Consider the following 27720-nt stretch of genomic DNA (forward strand, 5'->3'; position numbering starts at 1 on the left):
TATCTGCAGAGGGGTTCCTCTCACGTTCCAATCTCCTCCCCCGCTGCAGGTTTCCCTTCTTACATCTGTTCTCCCAGAAGCACTACCACCATTGCTGATTGAGTTGGCCTTGGCCAGAGGTGGGTCCAACTTGGAGCTGGGGAAGCTTCTAGCAGCTTCTCACAGGATCCACCCCTGTAGCCCCTCCCCCAATACCAAACCCCCACCACACAAACCCCAAACATGTGCTTAACTATCCACATTCAATTTCAGTGACTTTTTTCACTAATGGATCAGTATTGTGAAATCTTTCTGGAAGTTCTTATAGGCAGCTTTAGATGTGAAAATTTATCTGTAAACTTTACCTCCTTAACATTACTGATTCTCCTAAATATATTCAACAACACAGAAGCAGACTCAGATCCCTGGCAGATCCCCAAATTATTCCCCTTTTAAAAAACCTGACCATTTACTTCTGTCATTGGTTTCAATCAATCACTGTGTATTAATCCTCTAGAGGACATTTGGTACTTGCCTGTTAGGTTTTGATGTTTCTAAGAGTTTTTGACAGATGGCCTTGCTAAAATATTTTGAAAATACAGAAGTACAATGTAGAGTCCTAATTTAAACTTACTGCCTGCTTCAAATAATGGTTCTGTGGGTCACAACTGGTGTCTGCAAAAGTTACATTGACTCTTCCCCCAAAATATTTACTCGTGTCTTCTAATTCCATTTCTTCTTCCAGGATTACAAGTTGTTTTCAAATGGAAATTGCTGGTCTATAATTCTCCAGAAAACATCAGAGGATCTTTATGAACCCTTGTTTTATTTACCACATTCTGTTCTTCTCATTTTGAAGCTAATTTAAAATGTATTTTGTACATCACAGTTTGTAGTTCAGGAAATTCATGTTCCTCTAACATTTCTTCAGTGAATATAATCGAGTGGTGGCAAGTTACTATTATTTGAATTAGTAGTTTTGAATCCCTTCTACTGGCACTTCTATCTGAGACAGTTCCTCAGATTTGTTCTCTTTTCTCTGCTGTAGAAACTCCTTAAATTTCCCTGTAGTAAACACTGAAATTATCTTCCTTGAGTATGGCTTTTCTTACGTATGCTACTTTTTCATCTTAACTCTACACTGGGTTAGCGCTAGCCTGTAGAAAGCTGTTTGCTTATTATAAGTTGAAAGATTTTATTATTAGTTTTAATGCCTTGAGCAATTTACTTCTCAAAATCTCTAAAAGGTTCTTTTCCATTCTTCTCATTTTGATATGGTTTCTACTTTTGAAGGGTATTTTTTATCCACTAATGGCCTCTTCTAGGCTGCTGTCTAATCATTCCGAGGAATTATTTCCTTCTTTATGTGGTCTTTTCAAAGTCTGTTTTGTATGGCAATCTACATTTAGCCTAAGCTTCTAATACTGTATCCTTCTCCAAGCATGCAATGAATAAGCACTTTATTCTTTCAGGTGAGCAGTTTAATTTCTTTCTAATGCACCTCTTCATTTTCAGAGCTCAAAAGTAGAATTTTTGGCCTTCCCAGCTATGAGAAAGCTGGTTTTATGCACTTTTTTTTTTTAATGTGAAGTGGCTTTTGTATTCTAACATCTTGAACTAGGTGTTGGGCACTTTTCAGGATAAATGAGATATTTTTTCTTATGTGAGTTTTCCAAGTAATTACTCCAAGAAACAATGATTGATAACTTTTAAACACTTAATCTTCATCATGTCTTGATGTGTAATTTCTCTGACCTATATAGTGTCAGTCTACAGTTATTACTTTGCCTTCAGTGTTGGGAGATTGTCTGATCTCCTGTAGCACTTCATGGTACTTGTCTTAATCTTTTACCCATGCCAGGGAAGCCATGCCAGGTCTGTATATATCACTGGAACCAAGTCAGGCATATGCAGAGTAGAACAGTGGATTTACTGTCCTGTTCCAAACTGCTGTATTCAGATGCAGAGCTGCTTCACATGGACCATTAAACAGCACTGATCATATGATTTGCTACTCTTTAGATTCCCTATTTCTTCCATTTCTTTTCCCTGGTTCTTCCCCATTTACCACTCTCAACCCCTCCCAAATAAATTATCTTATTTACTTTTTTTTCCATTGGTATTGGCTTTGCTACATCCATACCCAGATTTGATATTTCTGATACTGCTGAGTGGGTGATCTTGGCGGTGCACAGCATTACTGACATGGTTACCCTGGTGCTCCTGGCCTTGGGTGATTGCACTTCCTGAGGGGCTCCAGCACCCCCTTCAAGGGTCTGAGAAGCTTAGTCCTTTCCCACATAACTCCTCTTGCACACTCATGAGATCCGCACATCCTTTGCAGAGCTGCCTGTAACTTTTGTCATCTTTTCACACTCTGAGGCGTTTCCCACTAACTGGAAAAGGGGAAAAATAATGTCCATTTTTAAAAAGGGAAAAAAGGAAGACCCAGGGAGCTACAGGTCAGTCAGTCTCACCTCTGTGCCCAGCAAGGTGATGGAGTGGATCCTCCTGGAAACTATGCTAAGGCACATGGAAAATAAGGAGGTGATTGGTGACAGCCAACATGGCTTCACTAAGGCCCAATCATGCCTGACAAATTTGGTGGCCTTCTGTGCGAGGTTACAGCATTAGTGGATAAGGGAAGAGCAATAGATGTCATCTACCTGGACTTGTGTAAAGCATTTCACACTGTGCCTCATGACATCCTTGTCTCTAAATTGAAGAGAGATGGATTTGATGGATGGACCATTTGGTGGTTAAGGAATTGGCTGGATGGTTGCACTCAAAGAGTTGCAATCAACAGTTTGATGTCTGAATGGAGACCAGTGACAAGTGGTGTTCCTTGGTATTGGGACTGGCGCTGTTTAACATCTTTGTCAAGAGCCATGGGCAGTGGGATTGAGTGCACCCTCAGAAAGTTTGCACATGACACCAGGCTTTGTAGTGCAGTCAACATGCTGGAGGGAAGGGACGTCATCCAGAGGGACCTTGACAGACTTGAGAGGTGGGCCCATGCAAACCTCATGAAGTTCAACAAGGCCAAGTTCAAGGTCCTAGACATGGGTTGGGGCAATCCCAAGCACAAATACAAGATGTGCAATGAGTGGACTGAGAGCAGCCCTGCAGAGAAGGACTTGTGGGTATTAGTGGATGAAAAACTAAATATGAGCCAGTAATGTGCACTCACAGCCCAGAAAACCAATTGCATTCTGGGCTGCATCAAAAGAAGTGTGGCCAGCAGGTTAAGGGAGGTCATTCTGACACTCTACTCCACTCCCATGAGACTCCACCTGGTGTACTGTCTGTGTTCAGCTCTGGGGCCCCTAGTGTAAGAAAGACATGGACCTGCGTGAGTGGGACCAGAGGAGGTCCATGAAGATGATCAGGGGGCTGAACTACCTCCCCTGTGAAGACAGCCTGAAAGGTTTGGGATTGTTTAGCCTGGAGAAGAGAAGACTCTGGGGAGACCTTAATAGCAGCCTTCGAGTACTTAAAGGGGGCCTACAAGAAAGATTGGGAGGGACTCTTTAACAGGGAGTGGAGTGATAGGACGAGGGCTAACAGTATTAAACTGAAAGAGTGTAGTTTTAGATTAGATGTAAGGAAGAAATTCATCACTATGAGGGTGGTGAGGCACTGGGACAGGTTGCCCAGAGAGGTTGTAGATGTCCCCTCCCTGGAAGTGTTCAAGGCCAGGTTGCATGGGGCTTTGAGCAACCTGGTCTAGTGGAAGGTGTCCCTGCCCATGGCAGGGAGGTTGGAAGTAAATGATCTTTAAGGTCCCTTCCAACATAAACCATTCTATGATTCTATGATTCTATGATCTGTTTCATTCAGTGGTTTTCTCATGTCATTTATAGTAGTTTCTCATGTCCAGTCCAATTAGCTTAACCTCAGCCTAGAGTGAAATAAACATCTCAGACATCTGTCTGCACCCTTAACACTCCAGTAAAGCTCAAAGATATTGAAAGCTTAAAGGAAAGGCTGGAACTGCTCTCAAAGAAGTGTCAGATCTGTCACTACCTTGTAATGGAATTTTATTCATTAGTAACAATATTTTAGGGATTGGATAGCGTCTTTATTTATATTTGTTATCCCATTGTTTCCTCTGAAAGACTACAGAAAGTATAGACAGCCACAACAAGGTGAATGTCTTAACACTGTATGATTGTACCAGCTCATATCTAGTAGCACTCACGGAAAAAGAGAAATAACAGAGAATGAAATGAGGGACTCCTTGGCTGACTCATAGAAACAATGATAAACCCAACTGCCTGAAGTTGAAGAAGAGGACAAATAATTATTTACAGATAAAAGAAGTTCAGTTCTTATAGCTTTAGAAAATCTTTGGAAATTGAGAAAAAAATCCAAAATACTACATACAGGCCTTCAAAAGGTAGATCAGGTGAATCCTGGGAATTACTATGGGAAATCATTGCAGACAGAGCTAGAAATAGAGTGAATCAGATACTGCTGAAATACATAAAATGCAAGGACTCTCCTAGTCAAGGGCATTAATCAAGAGGTAAAATAAACAAGATAACTGTAGTTAATTTGATGGTGTTTTCCATTTCAGAGAAACAAAAAATAGGAGTATTAATGCTTCACTGACACATCCTAGAACATTGCAGAGCTATGTCATGTCAGTATAGATTTGATTTCAATGGTTTTCTAGTAAATGAAACTTATTTATGCCCTCCCATAGCACAAACCCTGGAATTATCACTGGAAGCCTGTTGTCAAAAGTAAATTCCACACATGCGGGGGTCGTATGCTTCCTATGGGCTTAGAATTAGATTTTGGAAATGACCAAATAGACACTGAAGTTTGGCAGGGTGAATACAAAAGGAAGTTTGTGTAGGTGCCCTTAGACACAGGTGTCATGAGACAGTTTTGATGATAGTTTTTATTTGCAGCATTCTGTCTCCAGGACTGATGAGGTATTTTCCTTATTATTTTTACTCCTCCTTCCAGTTTTCTAATCCAGTGAAACCCTCATCATGTCTAATATAGTGCCTCTTAGAGAACTTTTAAAAATGGTAAACATAACTTCTAGGAGGTGTTTGATATGTTGTAGTGGGTTGACCCTGGCTGGATGCCAGGTGCCCACCAAAGCCACTCTATCACTCCCCCTTCTCAGCTGGACAGGGGGGAGAAAATATAACAAAAGGCTTGTGGGTCACCGATGCACTTGTCTGGTTCCTTGCGAAGTTCACTCCCCTGCAGTTCAGGTCATTCCTGGCACATTACTTCCTACAACATACAACTCACATCACAGATTATTTTTCCCTCAAGGTTAAATGTCCTTGAGGCACACACTGGGTCTCCCCATCCTTCCACATTACCCACCAAGTACACCCAGGTCCCTGAGCAAAGACAATCCCACGAATGGGTTTGCCTTTTCCCATGGGAGGAGAAATCCACACTGCCTTCCCCAGCCACTTCCCCATGTGCACTACAGGGACCTTATCTCCTCCCACAGTATGTAGGGGTTTTGTTTGGGCAGGACCAGGACGGTTAGCAGACCCTCTGGTGTTAACTAGCCAAGTGGCTTCTGCTAAATTTGTATCCCAATGCTTCCATGTCCCATTGCCTAGCGCTCTCAACATAGTCTTCAACAGTCCATTATATCTCTCAATTTTTCCAGATGCTTGTGGGTGATAGGGTATGTGGTACACCCACTCGATGCCGTGTTTCTTTGCTCAGGAGCTTATGAGGTTATTTCGGAAATGAGTCCCATTGTCTGATTCAATTCTTTCCGGGGTACCATGTTGCCATAAAATTTGCGTTTCGAGGCCTAAGATGGTGTTTCAGGCAGTGGCATGGTTTACAGGACATGTTTCTAGCCAACCAGTAGTTGCTTCGACCATCGTCAGTATGTAGCGCTTGCCTTGGTGTGTTTGTGGCAGTGGTCCAATGTAGTCAATTTGCCAGGCCTCGCCATATCGAAAGCCCAGCCACCACCCTCTGTTCCAGGGAGACTTTACTCTGGTGGCTCATTTGATTGCAGCACATGTTTCACATTCATGAGTGACCTGTGTGATGGCCTCCATGGTCAGGTCCGCCCCTCGATCACGAGCCCACCTATATGTTGCATCTCTCCCTAGATGTCCCGATGTCTCATGGGCCCAGCGAGCTACAAATAGCTCACCCTTATGCTCCCAGTCCAGGTCCACCTGAGCTACTTCTATTTTGGCAGCCTTGTCTACCTGTTCATTATTTCGATGTTCTTCAGTGGCACAGCTTTTGGGCGTGTGAGCATCTACATGACGTACCTTTAAAGTCATGTGTTCTACATGGGCAGCAATGTCCTGCCACAATGCTGCTGCCCAGATGGGTTTACCCCTGCGTTGCCAATTGGTCTTCTTCCACTGCTGTAGCCACCCCCATAGGGCATTAGCCACCATCCAGGAGTCGGTATAGAGGTAGAGTACCAGCCACTTTTCTCGTTCAGCAATGTCTAGGGCTAGTTGGATGGCTTTCACTTCTGCAAACTGACTTGACTCACCTTCTCCTTCAGTGGCCTCAACGACTTGTCATGTGGGACTCCACACAGCAGCTTTCCACTTCCGATGGTTCCCTACCACATGACAGGATCCATCAGTAAACAAAGCATAACGCTTTTTGACTTCTGATAACTCATTATATGGTGGTGCCTCTTGGGCATGAGCCACCTCCTCAGGCGATGCTCCAAAATCTCTGCCTTCTGGCCAGTCCATGATCTCTTCCAGAATTCCTGGGCAGTTAGATTTCCCCAGTCGAGCCCATTGCGTGATCAATGCTATCCACTTACTCCATGTAGCGCTGGTTGCATGATGTGTAGAGGGGATGTTTCCTTTGAACATCCAGTGTAGCACGGGCAATCGTGGTGCCAAGAGAAGATATGCTTCTGTACCAACAACTTCTAAAGCGGCTCGAATCCCCTCATATGCTGCTAGTATCTCTTTTTCAGTCGGGGTGTAGTGGGCTTCTGATCCTCGGTACCCCTGGCTCCAAAACCCTAATGGTCGACCTCGGGTTTCTCCTGGTGTTTTCTGCCAGAGGCTCCAGTTGAGACCATGCTCCCTAGCTGCAGTGTAGAGTACATTTTATACATCTGGTCCTGTCTTGACAGGCCCAAGAGCTACTGCACGAGCTATTTCCTGTCTGATATGCTCAAAGGCTTGTTGTTGTTCAGGGCCCCATTCAAAATAGTTCTTTTTCCGCGTTACTCTATAGAGAGGGCTCACAAGCTGACTATAACCTGGAATATGCATTCTCCAGAACCCCACAAGGCCTAGGAAAGCTTGTGTTTCTTTCTTGTTAGCTGGTGGAGACATAGTTGCTATCTTGTTAACCACATCCATAGGGACATGACGGTGTCCATCCTGCCATTTTATTCCCAAGAACTGAATCTCCTGTGCAGGTCCCTTGACCTTGCTTTTCTTTATGGCGAAACCAGCTTTCAGAAGAATCTGAATTATTCTTTTTCCCTTCTCAAACACTTCTTCTGCCTCATTGCCCCACATGATGATGTCATCTATGTATTGTAAATGTTCAGGGGCCTTGCCTTGTTCCAGTGCCATTTGGATTAGTCCGTGACAAATGGTAGGGCTGTGCTTCCACCCCTGGGGCAGTCGATTCCAGGTGTATTGGACACCTCTCCACGTGAAAGCAAACTGTGGCCTGCACTCTGCTGCCAAAGGAATGGAGAAAAACGCATTGGCAATATCAATTGTAGCATACCACGTGGCTGCCTTTGATGCCAGTTCATATTGGAGCTCTAACATGTCTGGTACAGCAGCACTCAGTGGCGGTGTCACTTCATTCAGGCCGCGATAATCTACTGTTAACCTCCACCCTCCATCAGACTTTTGCACCGGCCATATAGGACTATTAAAAGGTGAATGAGTCTTGCTGATGATTCCCTGGCTCTCTAGTTGATGAATCAGCTCATGGATGGGAGCCAGGGAGTCTCGGTTTGTCCGATATTGCCGGCGGTGCACCGTCCTGGTAGCGATTGGCACCTGCTGTTCTTCAACTTGCACCAATCCCACAATGAAGGGATCTTCTGAGAGGCCAGGCAGGGTAAATAGCTGTTTGATCTTCTCTGCGTTTATAGTGGCTACACCAAAAGCCCATCGGTACCCCTTTGGGTCCTTGAAGTACCCTCTCTTGAGGTAGTCTATGCCAAGGATACAAGGGGCCTCTGGGCCAGTCAATGAATTTGGTTCACTTGTGTTGTATATTTTGTTGTATTTCCTTTGCCTGTTTAGACAGTGATGTGCAAACAGGTAAACATTTTACTTGTAAGTAAAGCCAAGAATTTACTATTAGTTTACTTAAAATTTTTACTAGTATAACCAAGATAAAACAAAGAGTTATTACTATTAGCCCAGTTACAATGATGCTAACACTCACTATCTAAATTATTAATACTAAAGAAATCTCATTAACAATACTACAGTTGCATGTTCTTATACAACCCCCCCCCTAATATCTTCCCCTTTTTTGCTGGTATTGTGCTCCAAGCTTTCCACTGCTCCTCTGGGTCTTAATGTCAACAGTTTCTGTCTGGAGGGGAGAATTGCAACAAGTTGTCAGCATCCCGAGTATGATGTTTACAGAAGGCGTTTCCTTCCTTTGTGGTAGGAGGAGCAGGATGTTGATATTCATGGTTTTTTCCTTCCTCACCTTAGGATTTGCTTAGGATTATTTCTATTTGTTTGATTTATGTGTTTCACACCTTTCTTAGTATCATAGAATCATAGAAGAGTTTGGGTTGGAAGGGACCTTTAAAGGTCAGCTAGTCCAACCCATCCTGAAATGAGCAGGAACATCTTCACCTTGATCAGGTTGCTCAGAGCCCCATTCAACCTGACCTTGAATGTTTCCAGGGTTGGGACATCTACCACCTCGCTGGGTGTGCTGGTTTTGGCTGGAATAGAGTTAATTTTCTTCACAGTAGCTAGTATGGGGCTGTGTTTTGAATTTGTGCTGAAAACAGTGTTGATAATACAGGGATGTTTTAGCTACTGCTGAGCAGTGCTTACACAGAGTCAAGGCCTTTTCAGCTTCTCACCCCACCCCACCAGTGAGTAGGCTGGGGGTGCACAAGAAGCTGGGAGGGGACACAGCTGGGACAACTGACCCCAACTGACCAAAGGGATATTCCAGACCATATGACATTATGCTCAGTATATAAAGCTGGTGGAAGAAGAAGAAGGGGGGGACATTTGGAGTTAGCGGTGTTTGTCTTCCCAAGTAACCGTTAGGCATGATGGAGCCCTGCTTTCCTGGAGATGGCTGAACACCTGCCTGCTGATGGGAAGTAGTGATCAAATTCCTTGTTTTGCTTTGCTTGCATGTGCAGCTTTTGTTTACCTTATTAAACTGTCTTTATCTCAACCCATGAGTTTTTGCACTTTTACCCTTCTGATTGTCTCCCCCATCCCACTGGGGGTGAGTGAGTGAGCGGCTGTGTGGTGCTTCGTTGCTGCCTGGGGCTAAACCACAACACTGGGCAACCTGTTCCAGTGTTTCACTGCCCTCATCATAAAAAATTTCTTCCTTGTATCTAGTCTGAATCTACCCTTCTTTAGTTAAGTTTGCAGTAAGGTTTCCCCAAAGCCTTGTCTTCTCCAGGCTGAACAACCCCAACTCTCTCAGCCTGTCTTCATAAGTGAGGTGTTCCATCCCTCTGATCATTTTGTGACCTTCTTCATTGAAACACCAGGTTATATCTCACTTTCCTACCTTTCATGTGTTTTACGTGTGTTAGGTATATGTTGGTTTTCATTTTTATTTCACCTCTTATTGTGAATACCAGTACTTTATTTAATGACTACAGAGCTAAAAGGTCTTTGACGAGGGAGGGCTCCTTCTGTCTATTAAATATTTCTATTAGAATTGAGTTTTGTTCTTGCCTGAACTCCAGTGCTACCATAGAAAGGAAAACAAAAAAAAGCAGGTTCTTGATAACAGAGGAAGCCACACTCCACACCGGATGGCCTTTTGGAATACTGTCACGAAGTAGTTATGGAGAAGTTCAGGGAAAAACTGACTCTAGGGATAAATTTATTACAAATGATTCAGAGCAAATGTGCTGACTTATCCTGCTGTATTACATACACTCCAGCACCTGTATAGTAGAGAGCATAATGAAGAATTAGAACACATTAGCTAAGAACTCAAGTTGAAGTCTCTAATATAGCAAAAAGTAAACCTAAAAAAAGCCCCAACCTAAAGTAAATAACTTGTTTTGAAGATTGAACAATCTTAATGACACACAATCAATCTGTTCATCAGTTACTTCTGAGCAAAATGAGCAGGGGAATTTTGAGCAGGGGCTGTTACATTTCACATACAGCTTCTTAAACTATTAGATGGCAGTTATTGCTCCTAAAAATAGTATTAAAAATACAAGCCTCAGAAAACTTGATATAATGCAATCAATACTTTCATATATGTACTGGAATTCATTTCAGGTTTAAATTTGTCCTCTTCATAATTGCATAATATTATGAATTCATGGTCATATTGTGATCACCTAATATGTTCATATATTTCTTCTCCTTCTTATATTTTAGAACATGAGTTTTCAGTTTATCTGATAAATTCTTACTAGTCTGTAAAAGTGAGAGATGTGTTTAATACATTTATTCCATTTCCTTTTTCTCTTTTCAAATTCAGCCCATTTTTAAATCCACTCTTTTTCTTGATTTTTTCTATATTGATTATATGTCTTCTGTGCAAGATCACTACTGAAAATATTAAACTAAATCAGTCCCTCCAAAATCCCCAAAATACCATCTTTGTCTTAGTTCTAGATCTCCAAGTTTTGTGATTAGACAGCAAGAGAGGCATATAATATATACCTGTCAGTAGGTTATGCAATCATTTCTGTGATTTTCCTTTACAGGCTACATATCTTTAACAGCATTTTAAATTCCTTTTTATTAATTCAGACTGTTTTTCTTTTCAGCTAACTACTGCATGCCATTGCTCTTATTTTGGAATTGTTGGTTAACTAAACTTTCAGTTTCTGAGGTAGTTCTGCATCAAAGGTTATAATCAAGGGAGAAACAGTCTCTCATTTCTAATTTCCTCTAATGTCAAGAAAAGCTGAAAAATATATCAGCATTATGTGGTTTGTAAATCTGTCTTCAAGCATGTCGTTCCACAAACCAAGTTCCTGATACATAAACATACTCAGCAAATAAACATTTGTCATGTTTGCCATCTGTGCTAAACCCATCAATACCCCTCTTTAAGAAAACAAAATCATCTCCTCTCCAAAGCAATTGTACCAGGGGAGAATGTTCCTATCCTGAAATATTTATCTGAAAAGAAACAGACAGTATTTCTATAGAGGATTTTTTTTTGTTTCGTTGGGGGTTTTGCAGGGGGTGTGTGTGTGTATGTGTGTGTGTTGGTTTGGGGGTTTTTTTTAGAACTGAGTCATGCATTCAGCTCATGAAGCAGAATATTGCTTTCTCGTGGGTGGGAAATCAACTTTTTACCATGTGACTGACTTACTCTTATCAACTCTGTCATTTGCTTTGTTAAATTCTACACATAAAAGCATGTTGTTTGCAGAGTTGTGGTATGTAGAATGAGTTTCTTTGATGTCACCAAAATGCTGCCCAACATCTTCCCTTGGTGCTTTTCATGGGCAATGTTGTAATATTTACTTGGTCTAGCATGCACAGTGTGGAAAAATGCATGTGACAGTGGAGAAATAGTTGAAAGACTGATCTTGTAGCAATGAAAAAATGTGCAAGGATTTAGGATAGGAAAGCCATGCCTCTACTGATCTAATGGACACCCATTTCATGAGAGAAGAAACAAGTGTGTGTGGTAACAAGCTAGCTAGTAGGTAATGGAGAAGAAAGAACTCCTGACAAAAATGGAGGGAAAATATCTAGGTTATATCCGGTAGTAAATGGACCAGGAACAGAACTCTACCAATGGACTGCACAAAATGGCCTGCATAAAAAAAAAAAAACCCAACAACAAGACAAAACCAAAACTGTGAAATAATGAAGTCTGAAACCTTTGCTAGCTTTTTGTGAAATCAAAACGTAAGAAAATCTCTACCTATAAAATACTACTGACTTATTTATAATACAATCCTGTACTTTTTTAAGAGATAGTTGCCTACAAAGTAAATAATCCTTCTTTAATAAAATTCATTTCACTGTAGTAAATTTTGTTTTATTCCTTGAGGGTTTGTTGGGTGGGCTTTTTTGTTCATTTCTTTGTTTTTCTTTTCTTTTCAGGTTGGGGGCAGGGAGAGAGTGGCATGATGTGAATACTGTCATAGAAGAGGGATTGAAGAGATGAGGGATAATGATGCTTGGATAGCCTTCCAAACAAAATACAACCGTCCTTTGATATAAAAGCCATCAGTTCCTTAGTTATAGGATTTCCACAAAAATCCAGCCATTACTCCAGCAAAAGACCTATACTTGGAGATGGGCCCATCCATCAGCTTTCGTGAGAAAGCCCATTCAAAATATTCATCCTTTTCTCCACCTAACTGCACCCACAGATAAATTCTACTACCACAGCTCTTTGAAAACTGATCAATCAATCAATCCCATCCATGATCATTCTTTTCTTTACTCGCTTCTCAACCTTATTTCTCCATTGTTAGCAGTTTTCCAGAAGACAGGACACTGAACAGCTGAACGAGTTACTATATAAGGATGAAACAGAAAAAAAGTAAGAACTTCCAAAGTAGTGCAACCATTGCATTCAAATTAGAACCAAGTCTCAGGGGTGCCAGACCAAAACACCATGACACTTACAAGGGATAAAGAAACATACCTTGCTTGTCAATCCAGGAATTTACTGATAATCTCACTAGATTCCTAACAGTCTGTTCAAAATTTATTGCTATTCAATTTATAATCATGCTAATATTTATAATCTGAAGTTCCTAAAAATGTTACAGTTTAATCCAATATACAGAGTCTTTCTTGAACCTACCCCATTCCCCTGGCATTATGCTCACCCTTCCTATACTTTCTGTCTCCTAAAGTTCATTGGGCTGTTTCACTCAAGAAAGCAGGAGAAAGGTTTAACAGTAAATTATATGCATCATAATTTGTTTTCCAGAAGGACTGTGACATTGGTGGCAAGCATTTCTTTTTCCTCACTCTGGAATCTGCTTAAAGTTATGTTTATGCATTTTCCTAATGTACTTTACACCTTGGTCTTTCATCACTGGTCAGCAGTTCCACATGATAACAGAATTCACTGTATGTGGTACTTTTACACATGCTTGATACTTGTTCTGTTTTCCCTTTGTTAACTGTAAAGCCAGTATTACCCAGCTCCCAAGGCTTCCTTCCTTTAATGACCAGTAACTGACCACTAGTAATTTGTTTCTTGCCTGGAGCTTCTAGTTTCCTGTTATGTTCATATTTTCAAGATCTCTGCTATCATCCTATGCTTGTACTCCTCAGTGTTAACACACATAATAAAAACCCAACTTTTACTTCCTATTAGTTACAGAAATGTATCAAAATTATCAGAACAGTAGGTGCTACACTGCACCATTGCCCAAAGCTAAACCAAAACTGTAACAGGTAATAGTTATCTGGTCATTACACTGTTGCAACAGATAGACAAGCAAGATCCTGGCAGGCCAACGCAAGTCCAGACTGAGGAAGCCTTATCAATCCTATTTCTGAGGCCTTGCACAGTTAATTAAAAGCCTGTTATCTTTTAATACCCATGGTGATAGCATGTTACAGGACCAAGAAAATCCAGGTGGTAGGTAAGGGAGATTAATCCCTCATTGCACATTGATTACAGATACAAGACATGTATGGCCCTTACAGATGGAATGCATTTTAAATGCTGCGGTAATACGTTGCAATGTAAGAGAGGATGTCTTGACTAACATCACAACTCACTTTGACAGATTATATAAAAAATAGCAACTGTATATTTGTCACTGGCACTTATTACAAGAGGATGTAGCTGCTATAAAGCAATTATGTTTAAATTGCATGAGGCTTGAAAGGTAATAAAAGCAGAAATATTGAATGAAGTATTATGTGAATTAGCAGAGCTTCTTAGGTATACCAAGGAATTATGGTGGCTGCTGTAGTTATACACTATTCTCGGCTTATAGTATGCCTTGTCTTAATACTTCATCCTGAAAATGTCAGGTTGGTCTTGAATCTTGCAATGTTCTCATATGGTAGGATTGTGCCAGGACTCCTGCTCTGTGTCCAGTTTACTATTTCACCATCTGTTTAAACATGGAATTTGCTTCAAGCTTCATGCCAGCCACCAAAAGTAGAAACACTTGTCAGACTGAACACAGATCTGTACAGTTTTGTTCATCAAGCCTACCCATAGCTTCCAGTATAAAGTCAACTCACAGCATTATCCTGATTTAAAGTCCAAATTCCTCTCTGTATTTTTATGACAGAGCTCCAAATGGGGTTGTTTCCTATCCCTAATGGAAAAAAATAAATGAAAAAATAATTGTTTGGTTTAGGATTTTGTACAGCTGCAGGAGCATTATCAGAAAGAAGCCTAAAGCAAGATAGCTGTTAAAAGCTGACCATAATCAGTCCTACTCATAGAATATTACCATGTATTTACCTTCAACAATATTCTCTTTGAGCAGGCTCTAGGCTAGTAAAGACACTTAAATTAGGGGTCTCTTCCAGCTGCACAAAAATCAAGACTGGAGAGGAAAAAAAAAAAAGTGAGCAGTGGTTTTTATAACTCAATATGTGTGTATTCAGTTGACAATATTTTCAAGGTCTGATTTTCAGGAAGTGTTTAAGGGAGCCTTCTGAAAAGTAGACCTCTTACAGAAGTCTCAAATTGCTGAGGGTAATCAGTTCTATATGACTGAAATGCTCTTTAATTGAGAGTCAAGATGCCTGCATTCACTAAACAAGTCCTCATTTCCCCAAGCCTTCCATAGTCTTTGGGAGCTTTTGCTCTGATTTGTTTTTTGTTTTCTCTTCTTGACCTTACATTCTGACCAAAGAGAGAAAGTCCCTTTTCGTTCCTTCAGAAAATATAAAAAAATTTCTGTATGTGTCTATGTCTCTTTAAAAACATAGGACATAGTACCCTACATTTAGACTTTCATTGTTTACAGACCTTTGTCTGGTATTTTACATCTTCAGGCAAGTGCACAGCTTGTTTTATGGACTCTGTCAACTCCAGTTTATTTCATAGCACTTTTGTCTGTTACAGATTGCTTGCAAACAGACTGCCTTAGGAATGTATACTTGTGTCACATACGTTTAAATATCATAAGTGGTCTTCCTTTTGTAATAAATTTTGCTGAGGCGAAGTCATAAGTGACCAACAAGTTTATCTCTTTTCTTTGCTTACTGTCAAAAATCCTTTGTAAATAAAAAAGATAAAATGTCTGCTTGCTACTTATCTTAACCAAATATGTTACTATATATTGTGATAGCAACTTAATAGTATTTATCTGCCACATATATCATAGAAAAAGTATGGATTTTTCCCCTCACCAACTATTCTTAGAATAATTACAAGATCTTTTGGGGATTTTGTTATATGAAGAACACGGTTGTCAAGGCTGTTTATTTGTTATATATTCCTTCCATTCATCACAAAACTTCCTCTTTCATATTTTGCAGTAGTTGTTCTAAGAATAAAAACAGTGCTCAATGGCTGACTTATGATACTGTACTTAAAATCTTCAGCAAAATTAAGTACATTGTAAACAGTATCTACTAGTCATAGTAGCATAGCACTCAGTAGACAGCCTTCAAAAAAGAAGCTACTCAGTGGGCTTAGGTTGTTTGTAGTCAATATTGTTTGCAACATTCCATTAATTGCCATAGCCTGTATATTTTAACTGTACAATTTCAAATTAATATGAGTGAAAAGAAACTAAATAATAAAACTAATGTTCATCTTTATAGTATCTTTCTTTATAGTATTTGCCTTATATAACTCTTTTAATTACTGGTTTTGGTTTGTGTTAGGGTTTGGTTTGGTTTTGAAATTTTTTTCCGTTTAAAGGAAATTAGAAATTAGATTGAGCCCTTGCTATTTTCCTAGCTCTTTTGGATACAGTTTGTGTCTTTTAACTTGCAAAATTATAATTTCAGACAGATTTAATGAGATTTTAAAGCACATTTGATAGCCACCAATAACCACAATAATGGTGGCAGGAAAAAGCTTTCTGTCAAGAAAGTAAAAACTATGGTCTGTTATTTGATTAGGAGCTTTACTTTACATGGATCTAAGTGATAGGTATGTTTTTTTCTCACTTCTCTGAAATAGCTTCTGGGTGGGCTCTATTGCTTAGGAGATGTTGCACCTGTGAAATATCTCAAAGAGTTAGAAATTACAAGGAATTAATACAGTCTGGGAACTATGTTAATAAATATTTTCACAGTTTGAACTGCTTTTGATTTGAACTGCTTTTGGTTCAGTCATGTTTGTACCTTTTTATTTTCTCTACCACAAGCTCTTGTCAGCAGTTTTTGTTTGCTTAGATCTTTGAGCGAATATCTTCCTCCTTGTGTAGCAACATTTGCTCTTTATTTGTTGACCATCTTTGGTCTTTCAAGTGGAGAAAAAGAGTAACGTGTGACTCTAATAAAGCCAGTCTCAGAAACGTTATTTGTGGGAATATTAATGTCAGGAAACTATCAGTGAGAGGTGTAGCTGGACAAACTTAAATGAATGAAGTTTGACTGAAGTATCAAGTTCTAAAAGCAGGAGGTTTAGTTCTTATCCTTCAGAGTTTCAGTCCTGTTGACTTGGCTGTCAGTCTCTTCCTTGGCTAGTAATGCAATTCCCTTAAGGGAACAAAGCTTTTGTATGCTGCATCTATAATGGAAAGGGAAGCATTACACCAGGTTGCTAGACTCTGTACAAAGATTTGAAAATCTTTATTAATTCTGAACTGGATTATATGGCTACTTCCACATTGCTAAATGCTTCTACTACAAGGAATAAGCCCCAGCCCTTAGACCAAGGCTGTAAGGTTCACACACCTTAGTATGAGCCACTTCCAGAGCTGATTGAGTCTTACATGGTGTCTGGAGGTTCGCAGACATGAATTTTTGGGGGGAATTTCAATTCTACGTTTCTGAGTTAAAATGAAGCATAAAGCATGCTCCATACCAGAGGAAGTGAGGTGTGACAGAATGTCAGAAAAGCTCTAGAGGTGCTCAAAAGTGCAATATCAGACAGAGCAGTGTTAGTTCACTGAGTAGAGGGAAATATACATGGTGCATTCTCACCTGTAAACATCATTGAAAAGCTACCTGGAGTGAACTATCCCCAGAATCAAGCAATTGCAATTTGTTTTGGAGAAGATTGTTTTTTTCCCAGAAAGAGAAGCCATGATGGTATGCAATGTGGACAATCAGGAGACTGAGACCTGGGAGTGAGCTAGAAAATGGAATTATTTCATAATGCAGGTGTTTTCTCAGTTTGGTAGGGAGCACAGCAAAGCAAGTGGCAAAATGAAATTATCTTTTTCTAGGATACTGCTGCTATTGGCAAGAAACTACTACATGCTAAATGAGAACCATTTCCTCAAATTTCCGGGCTCTGTTGCTATACCCAGAGAGGCAGAGCTGAGTAGTACAAATGTGTTGTTGCACAGATGAAGGGCCTGTCTGTACCCAATAGTGTCAAATATCCAGTAGGGAAACCTGGAAAACTGAAAGGCATGATAGTCTTGAAGAAAGTAGTTTGTTTAGGAGAATTTAGATAACTGTATTAAGATAGCATAGCCTGGAAGAATTATCAATGTATTCACAGGTAAAATCAAATACCTCCTTCCACAGGAGAAAAAAACCCCCACCTATATTTGTCAGATTTGTCATTGTCACAAATATAGCTGTATGAGACACATCCAGAATCCGAGGGAATCTGGTTTGCAGCAGACATTTCTTGTTACTAAGACATCATGAAAACTGAAAGAAAAGCCCCATAATTCTCCATGCTTATTTGGTCAGCATGTCTTTGACTTTTCCTGGAACTAGAAATTACTTTATCTAGTGTGTACTTTGTGCATTGTAACTATTGAAGATGAGCTGTTTAATCCCATGTGTACATCATCTGCATAGAGATGTGAATCAACTGGATTGCACTCAGCAGTAATGATTATTTGTACTTCTGCAATAACTTGCACTTCAGCACCTTGATATGTGTAATAAGGAAGTCACACAACATCATTCTGTTATTCTCCATATTACAAATAAGTTAGGTATGTTTCAGAAAATTTCTATTTGAAGTTCATCATAAAATCAGTTCATAAGAAGCATGTTACAGTAAATACACTCAGAGAATATGGTTATCTAATGTAGTAAATTTTTCTGCAGATGATTGTTAATGACACTTTCACTCCACTGCTCTGTGATGTCTATCTTCATGATTTATACAGTATTGGCTATGTACAACTGACAACTGTTGATGTTCTAAGAACAACAAGACTATTGAAGAAATAAAACTTGAATTTCTATGTCAATCTCTCATAGCTTCAATACTAGGCATATATGAATGAATGAAATATAATCCACTTTGGCAAATGCGGCAGTAATAAACACAAAAGCAGACAAGGTAATGTGGTCTGTATCTTAATGTTTATCACATCTTCTGTTACCTGCTGAAAGAAATGGAGGAACCTCAGAGTATCCTGACCTTTCCATTTCTCATCCCACATCTTGCCTGAAGCCCATGTGGATGGGAGGGATAAAGAGAAGATGCATCAAAAGTCATGAACTATCTTTTAACTTCAGGCAAACTGAAATGTTTTAGTGTCAGCTACGAGAAAATATAAAACCCATATAAGTGTTAACCCTGTTATGCTTACATATTTTCTCCAATACTTTCCTCAAGACAAAAGAAATGAAAGATAAAATGAAAATTGAAACATTATGAAATTGAAGTTGCTTTAGTTTTGTGGGGTTTTAAATAATCTGTCAGAAATATGTATTTTTCGTCTAGGTAATGACTGTAATAGACTAAAATAGGATATAATTAAAGGTTAATCAAATTTGTAAAGACATATGGCACATATAGCTTCTTAAAATTAAGTAATCATAATGATTTAGTGAAGATTGCCATGATGAACTCATCATTGCCTGGCACTGGTGGTGTCAGGTGGAGGTATGGGCTAAGTTCTGTTACTGATACTTAAAGAGATAACAACAGCTATCTCATGCTCAGAGGGAACCTCTCTATTTCAGTTTGTGCCCGTTGCCTCTGGTCCTGTCACTGGGCACCACTGAAAAGAGCTTGGCTCCATCTTCTTTGCTCCCTGCTTTTAGGTATTTATATATATGAATAAGATCCCCCTGAGCCTTCTCTTCTCTAGGCTGAACAGTCCCAGATGTTTACTCCAGTGATGATGTTCTGTCTTTTATCTGTCTTCACCTTATTTTTGTTAGTATGACTAATCAGAACAAAAGGACGAGGGCAGAGGAGAGCAACAAAGTTGGTGAAAGGGCTGGAAGGCATGTCCTATGAGGAGCAGCTAAGGACTTTGGGTTTGTCTAGTTTGGAGAAAAGGAGGCTGAGGGGTGACCTCATTGCTCTCTACTGCTTCCTGAGGAGGGGGAGAGGGAGGTGTTGATCTCTTCTCCTTGGTATCCAGTGATAGGACACGTGGGAATGGTTCAAAGCTGCGCCAGAGGAGGTTTAGACTGGACCTTAGGAAGCATTTCTTTACAGAGAGGGTGGTCAAACACAGGAACAGGCTTTCTAAAGAGGTGGTTAATGCCCCAAGCCTGTCAGCGTTTAAGAGGCATTTGCACAATGCCCTTAATAACATGCTTTAACTTTTGGTCAGCCCTGAAGTGGTCAAGCAGTTGGATTAGACAATTGTTGTATGTCCCTTCCAACTGAAATATTCTATTCTATTCTATTCTATTCTATTCTATTCTATTCTATTCTATTCTGTAAGTGACTGCATTTTAGTTGTAAATCTGATCTCAGTTTCTCAACTAACTGTCTGACCTCTGACAGCTTCCTTAAGTGCCTTCAGAGTCTCTCTGACTGTTTTCTTTCTTGGGAATTTCAGTTGGGTCAGTTGAGTAATTGACTACTTCTAGGTTAAGGCTTTTAATCTGTACATTTCCAAATTAAACTGTGCTTGCCTCAGGAGATGTAAAGTTACCCAGTAGCCAGCCTGTTCTCCTTATGGAAAACACCATTAATTAATGTGAGCCTTATACAACGTAACTTTACAATTACAAATGGCTTCTACATCTGTCTTGTGTACCGATACTCAGCTAATTGTGGTCTCCTTGGTTTCTTGTTAAATCTTTAGTAGTTCTAAGGAATTTCATATTAGTCCAGGATCAGTTGGTGTTGGTCAGTGTCACCCTATAAGTTCTTGGGTGAACTATAAAGCCAGGATACTTGATTTAGGTAAATTAAGTTTTTGTTCCTTCTCTTGCGAAAGGGGAGGGAACATAACATTAAAAAAAATTATTATTTGGCAATATTGAAGTATTGGATGTTTTAATTTGATTGTCTCCAACTGATTTTAATTCTGCAGGGGAAAGTCAGTTGTGTCGAGAGTCTAATGATTAACATGCTTTTAAAAATGTTTATAAAATTAGTACGATAGTCTGAATATTCCAGGATGTCTTAATGTCTGTAACATCATTCCTCTTAAGATTTAGTTGTAAATTTAACTACAAACTAAAAGGTCTGATATATAAGTGATATAATGTGTTTTTTCAAGAGTTTTACATCCTGCCCAGAAATATAAATGTGTGAACTGTGTATTTTTAAATCAGAAGAATGACACTGATCTCCTTTAGAAAATGTTTGAAGATCTCTGCATGAAAAATGTTCTATATGAACTTTGTTTGGCAAGGAGTTTTCTAGAAGTAGAAGGAAAGGGTATGTGAAGTCAGTGATATTTATAGAACCATGAAATACCACTTCTTTAGATTAAGAAAGACTGTTTCCTATTAATATTAGTGTACTCATGAGTAATCCTGCACTTGAATTAATCTCTCTGTTTGCTGTTTTTTTAAAACCTTTTAAAATATGACTACTAAAAATCTGATAATTCTAGGTCATGCTCTCTATGGCATATTTTTTAAGCATTGTGTAAGTTATCATCATGCCTGTAGACATTCCTTGGAGACCAAAAAACAAAACAAAAAACCCACCACAAAATAAAGAACAAAAGTCACAACAATATCTTGCAGTTCAAGTCAAAATTAACAAGTTTTATATGTGCATGCACTCTGTGAGTCTTGTTCTTCATTAATGCTCAGCATTTCCCAGATTATGGTGGTAGGTGGTACTGATGTTTGGTAGGTATTCTCCTTTTATCACCAGACATTGCCTTGCCAGCAGGGATCTGAACAGTCTCTCTACTTTCAGCCTTTTCAATTCTTTTTGCAGAGAAGATTAATTATTTCAAAAATTTATTTCATGGTTTGACCTATCCCAATTGCCATCTTTGCAATGGAGTTAGAAGAAAAGTAAGGTCTATATGCAAGAGAGAGGTTTCGGTAATGTTTTAAATGTGAGCTGTTACAATTCATTGGGTGAGGATAGCATAAAAGAAGGAAATTAGCATTGTGTGGATAGGAGAATCAAACTATTCCTCCTGCTTCTTCTCTGCATTGCTTTCTTGGAACATGTGTTCTTTACTTGAAATATTTGACTTTATGACATACAAAAGTGAATTCTGTCAAATAGATGGCAAAAAGTTTGGCCTGAGAAACTTACTGTGTAATGCACATCAGCAAGTACAAAGCAAAATAAACAGACACAATCATGCAGATGGAATGATCCATTGGAAAAAAGGCATAAAGTAGTTCACTTGAGTTTATGTGTCATATTTGTGATATTCATCCATACTCCAGAGGTAAGTATCGTAACCTTCCTTCTCAAAACTAAGTTAAAAAGAATTAGATTTAGCAAATGCATTTAGGTAACTTGATTCTCAGCTCTGCAGTGCCTAAAAGTTAGCTGACATAAGATCCTGCATGAAAAGAACAGCAAAGAAAAAGATGTTTTGACTGTGATTTCCAGCACCTGTCAGCTGCTAAAAAGCATGTAAGAAACAACAGAGAAAGGGCTCTCTCTATTTTGCTATGTCCCTCTCTGAAAATGTGGTTGAATCTCAAACATTGTTATTGACTTAGGAACATAGTTTGCTATTTTAATCTAAAGGAGTGGTTTGCATAATGGCCTAAATGGGTTGTTATTGCTGCTTGTCATGCCTCTGGTGCTCTGCTGCTTTATGCAACTGACTACCATATGTGTGCTTTGAAGCTGACCTCATAACCAGAATGAAAAGTATTTTCAATCTTTCCCACTGATGCTGCATCATTACAATACCAGGTTGCAAATTTCCTGGAGACCAAAGGTGAGCAGAAAATAGCACTACTTGCTAAAGCAGAAGGATTTGAATGTTATTTGTTTAATGTAAAATATATGAGGAACAAGTAGCAACGCTGAAAATTTTGGCTAGATATAACGAAAAAATTAAATCACAGAGACAGCACTGAAACAGGATGGCCAGAGTATGTGGAATCTCTACCCTTGTAGATACTGAAAATTTAGCTAGACAAGACCCTGAGCAACCTTACCTAACTTCAAAGTTAGCCTTAGTCTGAGAAAGCAGTTGAACTAGATGACTTCCAGCTGACTCTTTTTAGAGTCTCTATTTTATTCTGTAAGTCTGAGTAGGCTTTCCAAAGAGAGGTTTTAAACTCTGAAATACCTGTTTTCTGGATCCTGAATGGCTTTTGGTAGGAATCAGATGCATGCTGAGCAATAGCTGTGACCTTGTGTGTCTAATGAAGCTTAGACTCCTATGGTTTAGACCAGCCTTTTCTAATCTGTTCTCCTGAACAGAAGAAGCTATACTATGACTAAATGGCAGCTTGGGTAGTCTAAGGGTCCATTTAAGCACCTTGTTGGACTGGTCTTTAAGGTCTATAACCAATAAAAAACCTAAAAGAAAATAGGCCTCCAAAAATGCATGGGGAAATTTTAGTGATGTTTGCAGTAGCCATACAACTGTATAGGAATACACGCAAGCTAACCAATCAGAAACAGAGAAGAAAAGAATCTCCTTCCTTAGATATATACACTTGATTCTGGGTTGTGAAGGGGTAGCTACTTCAGCTATTTCTTCTCATATAAAAGTAAGCTTAAAAAGAGAAGTGTGTATCACTCTTAAAACACAGGAAAGGAAGACATGGTGGAATAATTTCTAGGGTGCCAAGATTTGCAATTAATATTCTCTCTGGAGGAGTGAAATACTTTTTTTTATTTCTTAGTATACTTCTCTGACCTCTTAGCAGTGGGTTTATGATTTGTTATGCTAGAGAGAAAAGAAATATGACTGGTAGCCTCATGGATACTCTACTTATGACTCCTTATGCTTGTGGTTCCCCAGATGTGGTAGACATGTGACCTGCAAAATCCTCTAATATTAGTCACATCTTCAGGATATACAAACATAAAGGAAGGTAATTGTGGAAAAGCAAATCTTATTTTTAGTTACAGCATCTTACTTGCTCAACCTCATTTTCCCTGGGCTTGAAAAACTTGGGGATCACTGGTTTACTCACACATGATACTCTAATTAGATAAAAGGAAGAGGACAGTCCTATACTAGGCAAGAAGAAGTTGTAGCAATGCTTTTAGTCCATTATTAGAAAGGAGTAGAAATTACGTTAAGAATTATGTTAAAAACACACTATTGTTTTTGAAAAGTAACAATGTGACATGCATGTCTCTCTTGTGTATGAAACATTTTTCTAATCCTCTGGCAACACAGAAGGTTGTTAGATAATTTCTGTTAGGAATAAACATTTTGAAATCAGCAGGCTTGGATGTCATGAAGCTGTGTCCTAAAAGAAGTATCTTAGGAGATCTCTGGCATACATCTTAGTGTGGAGTAACAGGCACCAAAACCCAATGAAAACAACAAAGATAACATTTGTAGGGTACTTCTGTTATATCATTGTCGTGGTTTAACCCCAGCCAGCAACTAAGCACCACACAGCCACTCACTTACTTCCCCCCCTACTCAGTGGGATAGGGGAGAAAATCGGGAAAAGAAATAAAACTTGTAGGTTGAGATAATAACAGTTTAATAGAACAGAAAAGAAGAAACTAATAATGATAACACTAATAAAATGACAACAGTAATAATAAAAGGATTGGAATATGGAAGTGATGCACAATGCAATTGCTCACCACCTGCCAACCAACGACCCACTAGTCCCCGAGCGGCGATCCCCCCACCCCCACTCCCCCCAGTTTATATACTAGATGTGACGTCACATAGTATGGAATACTCCGTTAGCCACTTTGGGTCAGCCACCCTGGCTGTGTCCCCTTCCAACTTCTTGTGCCCCTTCAGCTTTCTTGCTGGCTGGGCATGAGAAGCTGAAAAATCCTTGACTTTAGACTAAACATTACTTAGCAACAACTGAAAACATCAGTGTGTTATCAACATTCTTCTTATACCTAACTCAAAAACATAGCACTGTACCAGCTACTAGGAAGACAATTAACTCTATCCCAGCTGAAACCAGGACAATCATCCAGCTGATTTTCAAATATGTCCAGGAACTACAGGTCACATCCCAAGCTTATTGATTTTAGTGTAATATTTTTCCATCAGCTTCAATGTTCTGTGTATCACACTGCAGTTACTCAAGAGGCTACTAAAGAAATCCAACAGATTAAAAATCCAACAGCTGTTTATAAATTTATGTCTGTCAAATCCATCTTCTGATCTGATTGATATCCAGTACATACCAAAACCCAGAGGGAACGCACAAGCTAAGATTTGTTTTACCTTCTCTTCTTTCTGATACTAAAACTCAGGCAGTTTTAATTCCAAAAGAACTTTTGCAGCTTATTTTAAAAGGTCAGTCTTAGAAAATGAGTTTTCATGTTAACTAATATTAGTTACTACTTTTCAGACTTTTCAAAGTCTACTAATCATCTGCAAAAGTCAGTAAAAACGCTATTCAACGTCCGGACAAGCATCAGCCTTCAGATAAACATGCTAGTCTTAGCCTTTCATCTAGTTGTCTACAGCTACTATTTTCTTCCATTATCCATAGTATAACTCCCCACCTAGATTCATTAGCTTGAAAGGAACACTTTATAGATCTGAACAATTTATACTAACTGACCTAAACAATGTATACTATACTAAGTAATGTATCTGAACAATGCACATTAAATATATATTAAAATCCAAAAAATGAAAATCCCCAAATCCCAAGGTACTAGATGATTTAGATATGCTACTTCTACAGACCAGTCATGTCGCTAAGATAAGCACATTAGTTTTCCACAGTTCTCTGCCGGAACAGTCAGGACAAAGAGGATGCGAGATGCTTAAGTCTTAAAAAATAAGTTCTGGGGTAAATGCATAAACGATAGGAATTACACTGTCTATGTCTCCACACCTCTTTTGCCTACACAGTTTGCACACAAAACATGTAGAGAAGTAGAGTCAAGTAGGTAGCAAGAGGTCTGTGTCTACCTGTCATTCTCAATAAACTCTTGCTAAATGTAATATTGTTTCATCTTGGGAACAGAGGGAGGAAAATTCTGAGTAGTGGCACCTATGACTACAATCCATTATGCTTTCTTTTGTAATGTAGGAGTGTCAAATGAACAAGAGATTATTTCAATGATCCTTTCATTATTATTACGTAGCCTTAGCTGCATGTGTTTGTCTCCTTGACATCTTGCAGATATCAATCTGCAGCATCAGTGGTAGATTCTTTAAGATTTTTTTTTTACAAGACTATGCGCTAAGGAAAAAACTAGTATCTAAAATGGAGTTACTTAGTACAAAATCCCAATGGATTTGGAATTGCCATCTTGTTTATCAAGAGTGGCAAAGCTCATTTAGCTCTACCTGGTGATGGACTTACTACAAATAAAATCGCCTGAAACTTTGATCACAAACATAATATAATATCCTATGTTGAGTTAATACATATTTACAGCAAAACATGTGCCTACAGCCATTTTTTAATCTTCACTTAAATTGTCTGGGGTTGTGGAGCACCTTTTCCAAAGACATGCTTTACAGTAGTGGTTTAAAATTTAAATAGCTCTTTACTTATCACATTTTTATTCTTGAAATTTGAAATTCCAGGAGCCCATTTTTTCTCATAATAAATTACTATCTATTCATACATTTTGTGCTGCTGATTTAGAAATTAATAGTATGCAGTAATTATCTTCTAGTTAAAATTATGGAAAGGTAACACTCACACAAGGTAAAATATGTACAAAGTAAACTAATTTTTCCTTTGGAAAACTGTAACCCCTTTGTAACATTTCAATTTCTAACAAATTAGTTTTAATGATTTTCCATTTCATTGGTCTCTGCTTATTATTCTTTACTGGTTTGCACCCTAACTCAACATTTTTCTTAATTCTTTCCCTGACATACAGACATCTTATATCTAGTCATTGCTCAAAAGCACTTCATTGCAACAACCTTTTGAAATATTGGCCCCATTTGTGTCTCTTTCTATGAAACTCAGACTATTGCATCTACAAATGTTAGAGTTGTAGAAAATCACCCCTTTCAAACACATTTTTCTTTAGCTGCTCCAACAGCAATGGAAATGGTACCAATGGGAAAAAAGGATGTGATGGAACATGGCAGGGGACTGATGCATTACTTCCTACTGCAGCCATAGCGTGTTAGTTTCATGTGAGGCTCTCAAAAGTAAGTGCATTCTCCCTCAGGCTGAAACTTTACAACAAGAAAGCAGTAAGAAGAGCAAGACAGGAATTCAAATAAGCACAGAGTCCTGGCAAATTGTATGTCACCCATGATGAGGGAACTTCCTTCTTTACCTCTCTAGGAAGCCACTGGAAGTCAGAGAATGTGGTTTCTACTTGGATGGAAAATGGAAAAAAAACAGAAGTGGAAGTCAATGGAGCAGGTTTTTTTTACTTAACTTTGAATGTTTCTAAGCTGAGCTTTTATTTGGGCATTAATCAATTCAAAATATGCATCTGACACCATGAGGAAACTATGCACTTTGTCTTAATTGGTGGGCAATTTTCTTATGAAATATGCTTGGTAAAGTTTTTTCATAAATTTAAACTTGATAAAATCCAACTTTCTATTGAAATAACCACAGCCATTTCAAAATGAAAGATACTTGTGGTAGCACAGATGGTACCCTAGTGATTAACACAATCATCAGAAACGAGGAAAACTCATCGTCCAGACTTCTTGTTAACGACAAGCAGAGAAGAGCTTAAACCTGTTTTCCTTTATCTGTTGTGAATCCCTTTCTATGACTTAGGTTGAGTTGTTTGTTCATTTTGAAACATCTTCAAGCTCAAGCTAAGAGCTTTGGAACATATTAGTATGAGCTGAAGAGAAGGCAGCTCAGCTCTGGTCACAGATAATAGTTTCCTAACAGCATCTGAACATTTTGGGGTAGGGAACTGTCTATATCCCTCGGTGATGAACTGCTTGGTTATTTTAATTCCCATTTCTAACTACCTCTTTTCCTTACTATTGCTGTTGTTATTTTATTTTTTTCATTGAATTACTCAGCCTATACTAAACTATTATTTGTTGTTCTTCTGCTGTCAAATCATTCACCTTATACCATATAAAAAATTGTTCTACAAGGAGGCAGTTGGAAAAAGAGATAGACAGACATGTATCACTATATATCAGGATCATTAATTTGAACTTCATGATGTTCTAACTCTCTATCAGTTAAAATAATACAC

This window comes from Harpia harpyja, chromosome 5 (assembly GCF_026419915.1).
Source record: "Harpia harpyja isolate bHarHar1 chromosome 5, bHarHar1 primary haplotype, whole genome shotgun sequence".
NCBI classification, from domain to species: domain Eukaryota; kingdom Metazoa; phylum Chordata; class Aves; order Accipitriformes; family Accipitridae; genus Harpia; species Harpia harpyja.